This window comes from Nansenia antarctica (genome assembly GCF_963989245.1).
Source record: "Nansenia antarctica genome assembly, chromosome: 10".
NCBI lineage: Eukaryota > Metazoa > Chordata > Actinopteri > Argentiniformes > Microstomatidae > Nansenia > Nansenia antarctica.
This window is the reverse complement of record NC_137680.1, coordinates 16,146,659-16,162,707: the sequence shown is the minus strand read 5'-3', so window position 1 is coordinate 16,162,707 and position 16,049 is coordinate 16,146,659. Positions and strand designations below refer to the sequence as shown.

Genomic DNA, 16,049 nt, shown 5'->3' with positions numbered 1-16,049 from the left:
CACACTGCTGTACCACACTTTCCCTTTATCTGCAGTTTACCACCCAGCGAGAAGGAGGGATGGAAGACTGGAGGATGAACGTTGCCCGGAGCGTTGGTTACAGGAGCGGGGCTGATGAGTGGGCTAGAAATCGTGACAGCCGGTCTGCCGCGAGTGTGAGTGAGAGAGAGAGAGAGAGAGAGAGAGAGAGAGAGAGAGAGAGAGGGAGGAAGGACACGTAGGAGTGTATACCGAATCGGGCACACGTTTCTGAGGCCCATCGAGGGTGCATGTTTCTCTACCAGACACCCACACAGCCCTGGCACGACCAGTGTCCTCAGAGATGAGTGCATTATGCCCATTGTCTCTTTGTCTGAATCATTCTTCATACACAATCATCTCAGAAAGAGCACCAGGTATCCAGTATCCTCGTCTTCGCACAGAGAGATGGTTTGGTCAGATTGTCGTGCGAGTTATTAATATGTGACGGGTGGGAGCGCGAGCGCGAGTGGCCAAACGGCCTAGCTAAGGAGCAGATTGGTCATCTCAGCGTGTGACTCATGCTTTCTCACATCGGCACGTCAAGTACCCGCCCCGAGGGACTTACTTGAGAAGATGATGCATTGCAGTGAGATTTTTAATCGTGCCATTGTGATATCTGTGTGATAAGCTCAGCATAGAGCCTTGTAATGGATTTCTTTAATCCATCAAATTCTACCTTCTCGCTTATCAGTTAAGAAATGATTGGAAGGTGTTTTGGTAATGAAATGCCTTATCTTTAAGTGATGTTGCCATTTTTTTCTTTTTTGTATATATATATTAAAAATATATATTTTTAAGAAGATTTAATTAATTTGCAGCTGTGAATTCCTTTAGGCCTAGCCAATGTTTGGCTCTCACCTTTCACATGCACAACATGTTGCCATGGTTTCAATGCAAACGTTGTGGTCTCCCGTCAGTGAGATAATGCACAGGTTTAGAACATGGAGATGGAAAATATTACGTGTGTTTACCGACTCGGAACCCCCTCTATGGGGAGACGGTCCCAGGCAGGTACAGAGATGTTGCAGAGACGCTAGATGAAGCTGTCATGTCAAGGTTTCCTCCTCCCAAGGGGCTTTTACTTGCCGCTGTGCCCTTTGTGTTTTTCCCCTCTGTGGCTTGCTTTTTTGGTATCTATGGTTCATTGTTAGTTGATATTGTTTGAATTCTATTTATTGTTTTCTATTGTTCATGCTGTAAAGCACCATGAGATAATTGTCTTTGAAAAAAAGTGCTGCAAATGCATTTGTTTGTTTGATCCATCCATACAAAGCAATGGAAATGGTAAGTCAAGGTGGAGAGGAATAAAGGAAACTGCTTTCTTTCCTGATTCTTACGACTACATTGTATTGTAGTATCCCACATGATCAGCGTAGAGTTCATTGAACTCTGAATTTGGCAAATTCCTTTGTTTTTAGTGGTAGATTTTTCAGTTTCATTACCGCCCCCCCCCCCCCCAGTGATTAACGAGTATGGCTCTGGGGCCAAATGTCACGGCCCATGTACGGCTGTTGGTTTGGATGAATCAGAACGTCTGGGCTTTATGATGTTTTTCTTATTGCAGGAAGTGCCGTATGAAATATGTCTTAGCAAAAACCATTCATTATTCTCCCTGACATGGGTCTTTTTATTCACAGCAAACTAACAGTATTAAAATAACCCTGAGTTAAACCAGGCCCGCATACCAGGGGAAATAAAGGGCCATGATTGAACACATTCATCACATGGTCTAATGTTTTGAATGCATTTGGATGGATTTTTCCTCTATCCCCCAGTACAAATCTGTCAGCCTTATAGCATCTTGCATTTCCCCTACCCGTCCCCTACTTGATCCAGTAGAGAGTGTTTTGTACTGTATATCCTGGCCTGGGAATGCAAGTGGGGGTAGACCAAGGTTGTGGCACATTCCTTTTCAATTCCCTAAATGACGGTAGTGAATTGAATTCCAATTAGGCAATTTAAATAAAAGCATTAATTTTCAATGATTTTTCAATCAAATTAAACAATATATCTGTATTATGTATTCTGTATATTCTGTGGGTTATTTACATTATAATGTAAATAGAAGGAAGGCATTGAACTGTAGTTTTAAAAGACTTCCTGAATTGAAAAGGATTTCCCTCCCACCATTTTTTATCCCTGTGTAAACGGTGTCAACACTGTGCCCTCAGAGCTGGCGCCGGACAGGCCTCCCTGCCTGTGTCAACACCCTCACCCAGGGCTCCTGGGGGCCCCGTCACGTCACCCCAGGCCTCGGTGAGCAGCTAGCGTGGTACAAACAGCTAGCATGGTACAAACAGCTAGCGTGGTACAAGCAGCGAGCGTGGTACAAGCAGCTAGCGTGGTACAAACAGCCGTCCGCAGCCTCACATGGTCAGTCTGCTGTCACACTCCTCAGGGAGCTAATATGCTTGTGATCACCAGCCCTATATTTGGTCGCCATGAAAGTCAGCGTCATCTATGTGCTGCAGCAGTCGAGGGTGCCATTGTGCCCGTCGCCATAGGGATGCAGTAAGGTAGTATTTTTTTAGCACCGTTTTTCTTTAGGGCTTAAGAGGAACACAGGAGCATTTGCTGTGTTAAACTAAGATACACATTTACGATTTCTAATAAACCTATGCTCCTGTCATGTCTCCCTAGTAGGCCCAGTGGGTTGCTGTGTGTTTTACTGGTGTTCAGGGCTATTAATAGACCAAGCAATGAATCAGATTGTATCTTAATGTCAGCCTTTGTTTTGAAGCTCTCTGTGTCTTAAACAATGTGCGCTGCTCTTCGTCTGTCTGGTAAAACACCAACTGGTCTCTTAAAACACTCTTTCCAATTCTGTGTGAAAGAAAAATATTTAGAAAAGTTTCAGCCTAAGATATTCATAGTTGTTTGATGCTTACAGTTGGATTAACACTGTGTTGCTGGCAATAGAAATAAAAAAATACTTTAAAAAGAGTCTCCTCCATCACTTATAATAGTGACTCAGGCCCAAAGCGATGCGTGAACCTCAGTGGCGCGTGTCAGTTTCATTTCGGCGGCCATGTTAAGGGGTTAGAGCATGCATACAAGCCCTGAGAGGCACGCCTCTCGTGCCTATCACGTTGGCTGCCGCGGCACGCGAGCTAGAGAATAGGAGGCTCGCCTATTTTTTCTGCGTGCCGCCGACCTGAAAATGATCATACCAACTAAATACACTGCAGTTTCAATGGCTATATCTGTAAATATGTTTTTTAATAATCAAAACTTCCACTATCCCACCTATGCTATAATAATAATATATATTGTTATAAACAACGTTTCACTTTTCGAATCACTCATCATAATGGATGACAGCAGAGACTGAACCCCGAACAATTTATAATGAAGTGAAATGAAACATTATAGTACTATTGACGGCCATTATTGAAGGCGAACTCAATGTACAAAGATAGGGCTGGCTGTAGCAGCTCGCAGCCAAGCCGCTGGACAAACACGCTGGCAGTGGAAAAGCAGAAAGTCCAGCAGACGTTCCCGCCACAGACACGTGCTGCCGAGGTACCGCATGGGTGTGTTTTCTCTCTGTTCCATGATGTGTGTGTGTGTGTGTGTGTGTGTGTGTGTGTTGTGTGTAAGTGAGGTTTGAGGGGACAAAGACGGACAAACGCAGGGGGGAAAAAAACATCCTAAATACCGTATTAGCTTTTGTTCAATTCCTTTTTAATACATGTCTTTCAGTCCTTTTGAATCAAATTGCCATCGCTCAAATGCTAAAATTGCCTCTTCTACAATGGATCATTTCAGCAGCAGGGCGCCTATAAAAGCCTTTGTGTCCCTTCATCTCACTGACTCGGTTGGTGGTTGGACTTAGTACAAAGGGGCCTGGACAGAGAGGACAGGAGGTGTACAGACCCCTGTTATGACTGAGCCAGAGGCACAGCTACAGCTACCTGCTGTCTGAGGGCAGACAAGCATGACTCTGAGACACAAGCTGGCGGAGACAGACCGCTGATGAAGAGAGAGGGAGGGAGAGAAATAGGGAGAGAGAGAGACAGACAGACAGGAAAGAGAGAGACAGACAGGAAAGAGGGGGGCAGAGAGAGATAGAAAGGGGGAGAGAGAAAGAAAGAGATGAGAGCAGTAGAGGCGCCCCAGCAGCAGTTTGTGGAGAGAGAGAGAGAGAGAGAGAGAGAGAGAGAGAGAGAGAGAGAGAGAGAGAGAGAGAGAGAGAGAGAGAGAGAGAGAGAGAGAGAGAGAGAGAGAGAGAACGAACAAACATAGGGTTACAGCACTGGAACATTAGCCCTTGACAGGTCAACTGTTCCTGTTGTGTAAGACCTCTCTGTCCTGCTGTCCCTCCACGCCTCAGGCTGGGGTTATGGATCAGGTCAGCCAGTTCAACCAGTGAGCATCCTGGAACAGCCTTCATCTGGGTGACTGCACTCTCTCTCTCTCTCTCTCTCTCTCTCTCTCTCTCTCTCTCTCTCTCTCTCTCTCTCTCTCTCTCTTCTCTCTCTCTCTCTCTCTCTCTTCTCTCCTCTCTCCTCTCTCCTCTCTCTCTCTCTCTCTCTCTCTCTCTCTCTCTCTCTCTTCTCTCTTCTCTCTCTCTCTTCTCTCTTCTCTCTCTCTCTCTCTCTCTTCTCTCTCTCTCTCTCTTCTCTCCTCTCTCCTCTCTCTCTCTCTCTTCTCTCTCTCTCTCTTCTCTCTTCTCTCTCTCTCTCTCTCTTCTCTCTCTCTCTCTCTCTCTCTCTCTCTCTCTTCTCTCTCTCTCTCTCTCTCTCTCTCTCTCTCTCTCTCTCTCTCTCTCTCTCTCTCTCTCTCTCTCTCTCTCTCTAGATACAGTGATACAGTGCTACTGCATGGGAAATTCAAACAAATAACATGGAAAAATTTGATGTTGAATTATTATAATTTTTATCTCTCAGCAGTTTCCAGATTCTGTACCAAATAGAAATAATGACCTCACCTCTGACCTTGGGTTAATTATTTTTGTCATTTCCTGGGACCGGATTGTTCACCACCACTGGTGAAGTGGACTCTCAGCTGGGGTGAGAAAGAAAATGATCTGTGTCGTATGTCTGTGACATTTTCTTCTCGTTATTTCCAGTTGGCCATCCTCACAGCTCCAAATGTGTGTCCCCTTTTTGGAGTCTTCTCTGGCTGCTGAGTGTGAGGTTAACAAGCCGTGTGTTGTGACAAGATTCATGTTTTGGAGACTGCGTAGGAAAATGAAAGGGCACGAATTTCAGGAACTCGCGGAGTGAGGTGAAGGGCTTTCACAAATATTTTTCTTTCAAACTCATTAAGTGAGAATAGTTCAGATCAGAAATGATAAAGCTAATCTTGATTTTAAACATTCATTGCAGTGCTGTAATTGGAGAGAACAGGTTATGTGCTCAAGTGCCACTTGAAATGCTGTTCTCAATGTGTCCAATTATGTTTGAATTAATGAGTTTTAAAATAAAATACACATTACATCTTTGAATCTATTCAGAATCAGAATCGCTTTTATTACAATCACTTTTTTCTATGACTCTGTACAAGTACAGAGAGAGTACAATTAGTTGGCTTTGGTTCCTCAACATTGGCATTGCAGCATTCAAATACAAAATCACAATAACAATAAGTAAAATAAGATTCATAATATTCTTTAGATGTTATAACCATACGTCAAACAGGCACTTAGTTTGACCAATTAACATTGTGTTGACACAGCATTACCATAAAACGTAAGTTATTATATTTCTTCCTTTGGCTGCTCCATCATCATGTGTGGAGAAGCACATTGGCTAACCATTGATAGAGGCGTTTGTCATAGCAGCATCTTCTATTTTGTGTGCACCTGGCCATCACAACAGTAAACAGATTGGTTGAAATGTGTACCGTATCTGTGAGTGAGTCACATCATCCCGTTTTGTAATCCAATGACTCACAATGTGAGTCTCATCTCCCCCTCCCCTCCACGCCCCTCTCCTCCAGAGAAAACGGAAGCCTGGGTAAGCCTTGGGTAATTCGTCCCCACTTTTCATACTAAAGCTTCTTGTTCTTCTCATATCTCCTCAGATCGGTTTGTGACCCCGCCGGCGGAAGGGCGTCCCTCTGAGCCGTGAGGAAGAGAGCAGGAGTCCATCCTACAGGTCGGTGTCACTAACGCGTCTTGTCACAGATACGGACATTTACGCATCGGCTCAGTGCAACACAAACAATAGGAGGCCTAGAATGGGTTATGTAATTCTGTTCCATGGTGATGAACTGCGGGGCAGATGGATTTGGCTTTTTCTTGCTTTTTTAAAAATATAAGATCCCATCTTTTTGGAATTGGGTTCGTGCCATGTGGCCAGTGCAGATGGACATTTCTCAGAACGATACAGTATATAAATAGGCAACCAACTGTTCTGTAAGCTGTGGTCGATATGGCTCTGTTGTCTGTGGCTTTTCCAATGCTATATAGCTAGTTATGTGCATTACCCTGCAGTTGTACATAAAGGCCTCCCTTGCAAGTGGTTAAGCTGTTGAAGAGCCCTTTGGTTGCAGCACGCTCTTGTTTCCCATGACTCTGAGATCTTCAGGGGGGAGGCCCGGTGTGGTTTCCCCCGAGTTCCCAGGCCCTGAGATCCTCCCAAACGCAAGCTGCCGCTCATGCATTCATTACTCATCTCTGAGAGAGAACGTGTGTGTGTGTGTGTGTGTGTGTGTGTGTGTGTGTGTCTCAAACCGGAGATGCATGTCAGTAGACCCCATTCCCCCTTACACACACACACACATACACACACACACAGAGGGCTCTCAGGCTGAGGGACAGCTGCTGCTCCTCCACTGAAGAGGCCCACTACAACACCACCAAGGGCAAATGACGGCTCACAGCCTCATACAAAGGGAAGGTCACAGGGCTCAGTGGAACCACTGAACTCCCCTCAAATGACGTCTGCCTGTGTGACCAAGAGTCCTTCTAAAATCAAGGGAATTTAGAGTGTTTTGTGAATGCCTGTCTTTGCCACTAGAATTCCATTATAGGAGAATTTATGTACTCTAACCCACTACATATTTTTTTATGTTTGTTTAAAAAAAAAAAATGTTATGGCATTTCTGCCTTAATGGGGTGGAGAGAGTAGAGATTGACAGGAAGGATGGGTGAGAGTGAGGAGGGATGACATGCCGGACACGTTGACGGACGGAATCAAACCGGGGACCCTGTGGTTACATTGCTGACGCCTTAGTGTGCTACGCCACCAAAAACGCCCTGAAACCCACTACATGTTATTCTACAATGACTGCATTATTTGTTATTCTATAAAGATGTGACACCGTATTAGCTTAAGGATGTATTAGTTTAAGGATGATGAGCATTAATCAGTGTCTATGGTGGAGTCCTACAGGAGTGTGTGGCGGTCAGGCCCCCACCGTGTGGTACGTTTGCCGCGTGCTTTCACAGGTCCCAGGGGAAGGCAGCGGTCTGCTCCTGTCACCTATCATACAGGACGACCTGAGAGATTCCAGCCAACGGCATCAATCTTTGTCCCTCTTTTTATACCACACACACACACACACACACACACACACACACACACACACACACACACACACACTAAAAGCCAAAGGCATCATGTCTGTGTCTCCTATTTGGTACCAAATGCCTCAGAGGTGATGACAGGCCTGGGACGGACGGAACACTTGAAAGGGAACCCCCCCCCCCCTCCCCCCATGTCCACTCCAGTGGTCCATGCTCCTCCACAGCCACCACACCGCTGATGCTTTCAGAGGCAGCCACGAAGGGGCCGGGGGGTCCTGTTACTCCACCGGGGATCTGGGGGTCAGTGACATATTCCAGGGGTACAGCGTGCTGCCTGGCGCCACCCGGGTCTCGCTCTGGGCCCTCCACGGCTTAGTCAGTCTGCATAACCTCCAGGGGATGCCGGCAGAGGTAGAAATCGGAGGACGGGCTCATCGTAACGCATGGAACGGAATAAGGAACGGTATCAAAACATGCCTTACAATGAGCCTGTCCTCCGTGTCCACGTCCCCCAACCTCCCCTGCTCCGCTCCTGTAGAACTAGTTTTATTTGACCTGCACACACTCCTGACAGATTCTCCTTCTTTCCATACAGTAGTAAAGAGTAAGGCTGTGCTGTTGAGCAGGGCTGCTGCCATTCTTCTGCCTCAGGTGTGTTGATGGCAGAGAATACATGCTCTTATAGTCTGCATTCATCGTGCTCACGCATAGGCGGATTCATAAGATATTGCACCGACTGACTTGACTGAGTAATTGTGTTTAGGAACACCACGAGGGAATGCTTCAGCATGCTGATCTGAGCCAGTAATTCCAATTGTGATTCTATTCTAGCAGTCATCCATCAAACCTCTCTGATGTCCTGCCCAGGGGGGTGTTCCATCAACGTCGATAAAGGAAAATCAGGGCTTATTTGGATACATTTCGCAAGCCTTATCAAAAGATAAGCCTGGATTTTCCTTTAGAGACGTTGATGTCACTTAATCCCAGTGTCGAGACGACAGCTGGACTGTAATCCCATGTCCCGTTTTAAAGGCTTTCACCTGCGTTTATGACACCTGCAGGGTTAAGGTTAATGTAATGTTATGGCTGGCAGTCTTGGCTGCTGGTTGAGAAGCGTCTGAGATTGAAAACTCATTTGCGACGGCTGGCTGCTCTCAGGTTTTCACCCTCGGGATTCTCCCGCCCGGCATTTGAAAGACAAACAAGCGGCGTTCAAACCCTCCATGTCAATACATCATAAATATGCAAGAACAGGCCGAGCCCGAATACATTTCCCGCAGACATCAGGGAGTAACAATGGATCCAGAATGAGTCAGCGCCCGTAATGCGCCTTTTCTTTTGCTCCATCCCTCAATCTGCTTCCTCTAATACCCGCCGCTGGCTGAGACGGACCTGCTTAATCCTCTCCATTGGACCCTGTCGTACTGACGTCACGCCACCATAGAAGGAATATCTCATCGTCTGCTTTTCATCCGCCTACCCACAATCCTCCCCCCCCCCGCGCAAAAAATGTAAACGGCAGATGTTGTCGAGAGAATGTTCCAGACCAGGGCCAGAGCACTCTCTATGTAGGCGATCACTTAACAGGACGTCTGCTCACCCCCTTTAAATAACATGCTGCTAAGCCAAGGGACGAGGGGGCACTTCACGAGTCATGCAATAAAAAAAACATGGCACATATAGGAACAACCCAGTTCTCTGTTTACGACGGCGTAACAGATATGCACTCACTGACTCCAACAGGTGGTGCAGCACTCCCCTGTGCCTTCCGTCGTTTCAGGCCCTCCTGTCTCTCAGTGACTCAACACGTGAGGCGGAGAGGGCTGAAGAAGATGCGCCAGTCTAATGGAGTGGCACGCTGCGCCCTGCCATGTGTATATATGTACTGCCCAGGAGTGGTGACTGAAGGGCTAGAGAGGAATGGTTGAAGTGATAAGAGAGAGTCCCTCTGGTGTTCATCGTTGCTGAGCAGCAGAGCAGGATTCTACCAGACCTGCACCAAGGTGTATCCTCCTACCCCTATAGGAATACTATAGCTCCACCTGCCTCAGCTAACCAGAGAGTCGTTATCGTGTTAGCCACTGAGGCGGAACCGTGTGACGCACACACGCTGGACTGTTGTCGGGTAAACTCTGGGCTCCATATGCTGCGATGGGAGTTGAATTCCCTTTTCTATGTGCCCGCGCTCTCTCTCCCTGGGCAGGGGAGAGGAATGAATAACAGAGGCATTTCTCTGCTTGTCTCTGTAGGAGTCCACAGCAGGGCATCCATCCAGAGGCATTTATACTTAGAGGGGGTAGTAGTCATTGTGTCATGGTCATGGACTTCAGCTCATTCTGTAAATAGGGTGAGCCCAAGCAAGTGCTCCTAAAAAGGGTTTGGGTGCCTGTCTCCCGCTGAAAGGTGTGTGTGTGTGTGTGTGTGTGTGTGTGTGTGTGTGTGTGTGTGTGTGTGTGTGTGTGTGAGAGAGTCTGTGTGTGTCTGTGGGTCGGAGCTTGTGGCTGCCCCTGTTCCTCAGACTAGAATATGTCATATCTAAACCCCCTGTGTGTGCCCGCCTGGTTAGATAATATATAACCCCCCGTGTGTGCCCGCCTGGTTAGATAAGCCATAATCAAACCTCATTAGCTGCCTGGGGCATTCCCCTCTCGGGCGATTATCCATCTGTAATCTGTTATTATCTAACGTCTGGAGCCTCTGTTTAGACAAACATAATAGCTCATTATTAATGAGAAAACCGGATGAATGGCTTTGGAACTAAAAAGTGTTGTTATTGTAAAACTTCTGGTAAAATAGTCTGTTGCAAAACTTTTGCCACTTTTTGGTACGTATTGAATACGACCCAGGTGTCGTGATTAGACCACCTGGGGGAGTATTCCATCAATGTTGCTAAAGGAAAATCCAGGCTTATTTCTTATAAGTCACGCAAGTCTTATCAAAATAAGCCTAGATTTTCCTTTAGCGACATTGATGGAATACTCCCCTGGAGTGGTTTTCTGAAATGTTTGTGAGAATGACTCATTGGAGGGTGAAATGACATCTCTGTACATCTGTCTGGAGTTTTGATAAATTGTTGTTGTCAGTTTTGCTCACAGCATGTTTGGCGTTTCATAAAAGCATTTTCTGCCTTTTGTTGTCAGCTCTGTCCTTTTGATATTGACTGACTATAGTTGGATGTTGACAGATTATGCTGAATGGAAAAAAGTGAATTCAATTATTCAGTAGCTAGTCTCATATCAGAACAGAACATACACTTCTAAGATTTTCTTTTAAAAGTTTGTCTCTCTTGACTTCCTTTTGCATGAAACCGCTGTGAGTCGTTGTCTTGGTGCCATTCAGGAGGAATTCCCGCCTGTCCCTGTTCCATATCCATATCCTTTACAGACCCATTTAATCCCCAGGCTGCAGCCTCAGTCTAAATAATTCACCTTCGCCGCCTGACAATAACTCCTATTTATTTTATTTACATGTCCTCAGCCGTTGAGTGTTCGTGTTTCTGTTCTGCTGTGTAACAGCTGAGCCACAGTAACTCATTTGTCCTAGTATGGCCTTTAACTAACACCCAATCTCTCTCCTCCTCGGTCACTATCTCTCTCTCTCTGTCACTCACTTTCTCTTGCTCTTTCTCTTTTTGCTCCCTCTCTCTCTCCCCCTCCGTCCCTCCCTCCCTCCCTCCCTCATTCTGTCTCCCCTCCCCCACCCACAGCCTGTCGTGACAGTCCCCCATACCCATACCCATGCACAAGCACTGCTCTCTGGTCAGGCCTTGCCCTCCCTCCACCTCCACCCCGCTGGCCGGGGCCCCACTCCCTCCATTCAGCCACCCAGCAGATGCTATTCAAATGAGTTGCTAGGAAAGTAATGGTACCAAAGTTGTCCATAGTCACAGCTTGGGGAGGGGGAGGGGATGAGGAAAGGGGGGGTCGACCCCAAAATAGTTCCCCCTGAAGTGCCCTCATCCTTTGTTTTTGAAAAGCACTGTGCCCTAGAAAATCCTCATCCAACAGTCCCAACATAGCATAACAAACAGCCAATAGGCCGATGCAAAAAACACTTTCTGAAACCAAGCTGGTAGCACTTCATACTATGGATGTCTTTAGAGAAGGTTAAAGGTCCAGTATGTAACTGTCAAGGGTTCTAGACTCACTGATTTCCGCCTTTCTGTCTCTAGTGGCTGCCTCTTCGAATCGTGCTCACATGCAGAGACACAGCAGCTAATGTCCGACACTGCCAGGCCGTTTCGGGGGGTTATATTATATTATATATAAGGCAGGATGTTGTGGTGTGGAACTTCTAACTGAATTTCGCTACGATGATCAGAGGTGGAAGATTTCCGACAAACCTATGCCCTGCTCCTTTAATAAAGGATTTATAAGTAGTTTAAGAATTAAATATATATTTTATATATAATAAACTGTTATAACCCATTGGTTGAAATTATGTGATCGTTGTTTTGTGCTTGACAAATTCAGCTTGTATTGTAGTTATAAACCAACTTATAAACCATTTACAATAGCAACCTTGATGTGAATTTTTACCATAGTCATTTCAGAAATCTATGTTGAATATGGCCTTGTTATTTATCTCAGACCTGTTTATTATGTTCCAAATCATCAACAATCATATCAATACCTGTGTTTTGTTGTATTTTTTCATCACTGACACTGACTTTACAGTCCCAACTGAGCTAGTGAGCTAACATTTATAGTCTGTTGAAAACAGACACTGAACCTATAAAGTACTATTGAATATATTGGATAAAGCAGTGGCTGAATACCCCGCTACTTAAGACTGTTTGATTCTCCCCTCAGCTTAAGGGATTTGTGTTGTCCTGCCATAGGAAACTACAGTGCTCCTGTGTGTGTTAAGTCTTTATTTTGATATCCAGTTTCCATAAAACTGAGAATGTAAAACTGAGAATGTTGTGTCTGGATGTCTTAACATCTTTTGGATGTGCTGTTGCAGACGACCTGCTGTGGTGATCTTAAGGAGCTGTCGCTGTATTCCCAGGTCTCTGTCCAGTCCTAGGCCTTCTATCAATACAGTTGGAATCTGTTTAGTTTCTCACAGTATACCCTCTCACTTGTTCTTCCATTAATGATCTATTGTTCTTTCAGAGTGATTTGAAAGGATGCGCTTAATCTCGAGCGGTAAGAGGAGGCAAGGGGCATTTCACTGTGGTCATTGAGTGAAGAGGAAAAAACCCACTAATGCTTTTATAATTCAACCAGGCTTTAATTCAGTTTAATCTCTTGGCTGAACAGTTCATCCATTTGGGGTTCCGTCATAGTTTGGGAATATGCTAGAACCTGTCCAGGGTTGATGTGTCTTAATGTGCCCTTGGTCTCATCCTCCTTTACTTGACTTGGTTATATGAACTGCAGTTCAGTTGACCCTCTTTGTGGAAGGTCAATAACTGGAGAGAAAAAAAATGTAAAGCTCGAAATACCCATGTCAGACTGCACGTAGCACAAAGCCCATATATATGAATTCCTTTTAAAGGGATCATCAGTGGATATGATACAGTCGGTCAAACTGAACTCGCCCTAGTTGTTGTCACAAAGCAAGACTAGCATTAAATATGTTCATCATATAGAGCTGTTCATGAGTTCTTGTCCTGAGCTTTTAATGCTTTGTTTTTCTGTAAGAGAAAGCAGGCAACATATAAATAATATGCTCTCGATTGTAGTGTAATTAGTTTACAGGCATTTGTCCTGAATTAGAAAATGTACTGCTTAATATCAACTAAATTCGGTAGTTAGCTAACATTCTCTCCCTCCCTGCTGTTGACAGTCTAGTTGTGCGCCTTTTTTCAGTTCAGACTCTGCAGTGTGTCAGATGACCTATTGAAATCATTTCAGTGCAGTGTTCCTGTTACCAGGGCAACGCAGGCTCGCTTTTGCCTTTCATTTCACCATGTGACCAGGGTCTTTGACGTCAGCGAGGAGGAGGCAGAGTTTGGTACTCAGCAGCTGTGGGCTTCTAAGAATCTTGTGTGGAGTTGCGAACCGTTGTCACTAGTCGTGCTTCAGTGCTTGTTGCTGCTGCTGCTGTTGCTGCTGCTGCTGCTGCTGTTGATATCTACTTCTCAAAGCTCTGGGTAATGGACTGCTGAGGGCTTCCAGTACATTATTATTAAGTGAGGTAAGCTATCCATACCTTTATCCTAAGCTATCTTTCGTGTGTAACATTCCCGACCGTTTGCCTTCACACGATTCAACAGTTCTTTAAGCTGATGGCTACAGGTCTCATATGCCTGTTGCGTTGTTTTTTTAGAGCTGAGTTGCACCGTTCTGCGAAAGGAAGAAGTGGTTTAGATCGCTCTCAGTTTTAATGATTCAATAAGGAACTGTGGGTGCTTGATCTTTACAGCTGGTTCCGTACGGTGGAGATGAAGGGGAGGATAGTGGGGTTAAATGCTCGATTAGGGGCTCTGAGATATGTAGTTCAGAGTGCAGTTCCTCCTCAGGGTTCTGGTACTGATTTCTTTCTCTTTCTGTCTCTGTCTCTCTCTTTCTTTCTTTCCTTCCCTCTCTCTCTCTCTCTCTCTCTCTCTCTCTCTCTCTCTCTCTCTCTCTCTTTCGTCTCTATCTTTCCTTCCCTCTCTCTCTCTCTCTCTGTCTGTCTCTCTCTCTCTTTCTTCTCTGTCTCTCTCTCTCTCTCTCTTTCTTTCCTTCTCTGTCTGTCTCTCTCTCTCCCCCCCCAATGGCCCCAGATCTGTTTTAAACCCCAGCAGGAAGTGAAGGGAGAAATCACCGTGGGGCAACACTAGTGTAATTGCGAGCTCCACGCGGCTCCCCAAAACGTTCGAATGTTGGTGGGAGTAATAGGTTGGAGCTGGCTAAGCTACCTACAGGGGGAGGGCAGGGGGGGGGGGGGGGGGGGGGTGCAGGCAGCTGCCTGTGGGACCCCTCAGAGGAGGTCGAAGGGGGATGGTGTGGGAAGACTGGAGCTGTCTGATGTGAGCCCACCTCCCTGGCTCGCATGCCTCAGACAAAAGCACACCAGCCCCCATTTAGCGTGGAAGGAAATGGCAACCATGAGCAGGCGGGCCCGTGGGGACGGGAGATAATGAGGGTGGTTTGATATCTGCACTCCATGTTGTTTTCTCCCTCTCGTCAGCTCCTCCAAGTCTCCAACCCGTTCCCTCTCACAATCTGTCTCCCACTCGCGTTCTCTTCCAGCTAACTTCATTAACGGGAGGTAGGAGTCTCGCCTGTAAACAGGTCTCTGTGGCCATCTGGGATCTCACGAGCGGATCTTCGTTTCAAGCCATACACAAATATAGACCTCGACGCATGGAAGAGAATGTTTTTGTTTCCTTGCGGGTTCCCGGCATCGACACAAATAAGATGTGTCATCGCGGTGTTCTGCCTCTCTGTCTGGAGCACACAGGCGTGTGAGCTCAAGAGGGCCCTCATGAATGATGCAATTGTACCGCACAATATTAACGGAGGACGGTTTCAAAAGTAAACAGCGGTTGACAAACAATGGAGAGACTTGGAAGAGAATTCACTTTCTCAACTGCGTCTCCCGGGGTTTAACCAACTCCAAATGTCTACGCCAAAAGCTCGAGTCAGGGCACATCAGTTAAAACTTCTGCTTCTTCCTGTTGTGAAATGGGGCTGCATAAATAGTCCTCTGAGGCCCAGAGGGGTGGACAGACTGGGGGGGGGGAGCTGACCCCCATCTCCCTCTCTCTTTCCCCATGTATGACTCATGAGTTGTTACCCTGTCAGTGATCCTCCCCTGCCTGCCTGTGTCTGGGAGACTGCCACTGTGTTGATGGGATGTGGCTGGTGCTGTTGGACGTGTGTATACTGAGCTGGAGGAGTGTGTGTCTGTCTGTGCGCTAGGCTGGCTGGCCGGCGGCAGGGCTGGGCCGTGCTGTCCCACAGGGTGCCAACAGCGTGTGGGTGCGGGTGCCGGTCCTTAAGCTGATCAGGGACAGCGGTGGTGGTGGTGGCAGTAAGGCTGGTTAAACACAAGTCCCCTATGTGGGTGGAGATTACCCTGCTGCCGCTGGTCCTATTGTGTTTTATCAGCTTTTCTGTTATTACAGCCAGAAAACTGAGGCTTTGAGCATACAGAAACGTGTGTGTGTGTGGGGGGGGGTCCAGGTGGGTGGATAGTGGATACGTGGGTGGAAGTAGTGTCTTTGTGCAGTAAATGTGAATCCACTGTCCTATAAGGTTTTATATGATCTCCATTCTACAACCAATTTATTTCACATTCTAGTCCCAGTCCCAGTGTGGACAGTGTTAGTGTTGACAGACCGTCTGACCGCTTTTTAAACGGCTAATAAAAGGTTGTGGATGTGGATATTTGAAAGAGGTGATGTCGATTTACCAGCCCTTCTAATGGTTCCATCCTGTGTTGCTTCAGAAAGGCTCATGTAGCCTGTAACACTGGAAACCAACCTGAAGGCAGTTTATGTAACACCTGATTTATGATCAGGCCGAGGAAGAGAGCCTCCAGTTAGCAGAGGCGTTTTAACCCACTCTGAAACAACTCTCCTGTTGTTACGCCTGAAATAATGACAGCCTGTGTCGAG

The 16,049-nt window shown here is 46.3% G+C and overlaps 1 protein-coding gene across 2 annotated transcripts in view; it reads left to right on the top strand.

The window, feature by feature from the left end:
* The window catches only part of ncalda (neurocalcin delta a), a 47,422-nt gene that overhangs the window by 10,846 nt on the left and 20,527 nt on the right, over positions 1 to 16,049 (top strand). Inside the window, exon 4 of one of the 2 annotated variants that reach the window (XM_080540895.1) lies at positions 6,049 to 6,122. The gene's annotated coding sequence lies outside the window, so the exon portion shown is untranslated. Of the gene's footprint in view, positions 1 to 6,048; positions 6,123 to 13,600; positions 13,640 to 16,049 lie in introns of those variants that run through there. The other variant, XM_080540897.1, reaches the window with a different exon arrangement.